Below are 3,115 nucleotides of genomic sequence, written 5' to 3'. Positions count from 1 at the left end.
TTCTTCTCAAGTACAATAAAGAATTGTTATTGATTGATGTGCATGAAACTGATTACTCAAATACCCTCCAAAGACGGATATTCTGCAGCTTCCCTAGACAGCCTGCTCCAGGGTTATTGAAACTCACCACTTATAAGGGTGGGTTTTTTTACCCATATGCCTAACCAAAATCTAGGTAGCTGTGATTTAAAGTGTTTCTTGTCCTGTCCTCAATGGCAAGGAGAACTTCCCCCGTCCCTCAAGAGATAGAGCTATGTATATATACACAAAAATATGTGTGTATCTATATACATGGGGGGTGGTTGTGTATGTGTGTGTGTACACACACACTTCAAAGAGGAAAATTTTCATTGCCCTTATATATATGTATATATGGTTATATTCTGTCAAATATAAACATTACATCATAAATGGTGGGACAAACTATGAGGTATAATTACAAGAAATAGGAGTAAATCAGAAAAGAGGAACGTAAATTCATGCATTCTATAATTATTGATGTTGTTGGTGTTTTTAATGTATTCCTATATTGCCTAGGAGATCCGGCTGACAAGACAAAACTTCATTTTGTGCTGTGCAAACTCAGATCAAACGAATTCCTGCCATCCTGCTCAGATCTGTATGATAAACATCAGCCTTAGCCACGTGCAATCAACTTTCAGTTTATCAAGGTGTAAACAGTAATTATGAATATTCAGATGTGCTTACCATTTAGAAAAACAAAAATAAGCTGTTGCCTTTTCAGGTTTTCCTGGGACTCAGCATCTCCCTCATAGGCTTACAGTTAATACCTGCAGAACTATTACTTTCCTTACTCACACTTCCTTTCCTTTCCTTCTTCTTGTAAGTGAAAACCAGAAGGGGCTAGGACCACTTGTTAATCTATTTGCTGCAGTTTCCTTCGCAAAGCAGGGTATAAGTCAACTCATTTTTCCCTGCTTCCCACCCTAGCTCCTCATTCCCACTCCATCACTTGAAATGCTCCCTGCAAAACTCTCCAAGTAGCCAGAGAGAAATGGTTTAGATAAAAACAAATTTTTTTTTTTTTTTTTTTTTCTAATCAGATCACTTCAGTAATCTGGTACGTCAGCCCACATGAGGGGACAGGGAAAAATGTCCAGGAGCAGGGAATGGCAAGATGCTGAAGGAAACATACACTCGGTAATCACACCACGGATGCTGCCCTAGTTACGCAAGTAATTGTTCAGGCCCAGTTCCCTGAGGCATCCAGCCCCCTGGATCTCAGTCATCCCTCAGGCCATCAATCCTTAAGTGCTGAGCCTTCCCACCCCACTGCTACTTTCCAAGGCAGCAGAGAGGCTAGGGGAAAAAAGGGGAAAAAAAAAACCAAAACAAAAAGCCAAACCCACCCACAAAAATATTTAAAAGAAATCTCTGCAAGGAGAGGAGAAAAAAAAAATTGGAAGGGATTATTCTTTTTCCAGCCATATCCTTGACTTCTTTTTGAACAAAGGCAGAGAAAGAAGGACAGCAGGCTGCGCAGAGCCAGACACAGGCCTGCAAACCCTGGGAAAGAGCACGCTGCCACGTAACCACAGCATGTGACACGAGCGCACGAGCTGAGCCAGCTGCTGCTACTAGAGGTGAGGTGAGGGAGCCCAAGGCTCAACTCGTCCGAAATCCACCTGTTCTCTGAAGGAGTCAAGATTTAAGACCTGATTTCAAGGTGTGGAGCAACCCTAGCTTCTCATCGAGTCAGTAGGAGCTCCAGAATGGGCAGGAGCTCAGCATCTGAGAGTCCTCTTTTAAGACTGCAAGAAACTTTGTTGAACTGTATTTAATTTCTGGGTGCCTTCAGGTTGCAAGCCTGGAGGGCAAGGAACTGCCCTTTTCCCAGCAAAAATCCCATCCGTAAGTCATATTTACAGGCCTTAAGTATTGTGTTTTATTCAGTGAGTTTTTCCATTGCACAGATTTTAGGACATAGTTTAAAGGTGTGAATTAATTGATTACAATGATTTAATTTAATGATTCCTACAAACTGGTAGGCGTGGCCAAGAGTTTACAAACATGGGCACTAAGATCCTCCTGATTTGATAACTTTATTCTGAAGTTCCGCCCCTTACCTATGACGACCTTACCTTGAGCAGGGCTGGATTAAAGCTCATTAACACCTCCAGCCTAAAATACCAGCGTATGGATTTATGGGATTACGTATCAGTCTAACCTCTCATTAATGAAGTCACTTGTGGTTACCTACAGTACAAAGCCAAAACCGTGAAGCAGATGCCACCCTAAATGAAAAAAAAAACCCCCCAAAAAACCACCCCGCAACAAAAACTTGCTTAGGTTTGAAAACAGTCTAGAAGAGCAATAGCTTCCAATGGGATGGGCTCCCTTTCCATCCTGTTGGGTTGTTAGCTGCAGGGGTGCGGGCACCTAGACCCGGGGAACCCACACCCGGAGACCTCTGCACAGGCAAGGAGCCCAGCAGGGCCCTCGCCACGCTTGTCCACGTGGACGAGGACGAGGTAACGGCTCCAGGGCAAGTTGGAGCCTCTTGCTACTGCTGCTACCGGGCGCTCAGAGGGTGCAGCCGGGGTGCAAGGGTGCTCCCTCCGGCTCCGGGCACGGCAGGGCAGGGCACGACTGGCGGCAGCCGCCGGTTCCCCAGCACAGCTAACTCCCTAGTGCCCGAGGGACCTTCTACACCTCCCTGCACCGGGACACAGAGCTGTTCCCGCCCCAGCGACTCGGGCCGCGGGCTGCCCTCCCCCGCGCCGCGGCGCCAGCCGAGCACCGGGCCGGCCTGGCAGCGAAGCGAGGCCTGCGGGACGGGACGGGACGGGCACCCCCCCGCCCCGGGTGGTGGTGGTGGTGGAGGGGGAGGAGAAAACGGAATAAGGAAGGAAAAAATGACACCCCGGCTCCCGAAAAGCCCGTCGGTGAGTCACGGCGGGCGGAGAGGCGGCGGGGCTGCCCGGCGGCGGCGGCGGGGCGGGGTGCGCGGCGGCGCCCCCTGGCGGCGGCGGGCGGGGTGGGCGGCGGCGGCGGCCGCGGTTGTCACATGCCGGAAAGTCCCCGGCGCTGCCGGTGGAAATCCCCGGTGGGGTTTTTTTGTTGTGTGTTTTTTCTTTTCTTTTTTTTTTTTTTT

Source organism: Aquila chrysaetos, chromosome 8 (genome assembly GCF_900496995.4).
Source record: "Aquila chrysaetos chrysaetos chromosome 8, bAquChr1.4, whole genome shotgun sequence".
Classification (NCBI taxonomy): domain Eukaryota; kingdom Metazoa; phylum Chordata; class Aves; order Accipitriformes; family Accipitridae; genus Aquila; species Aquila chrysaetos.
Note: the sequence above shows the minus strand (reverse complement) of the source record.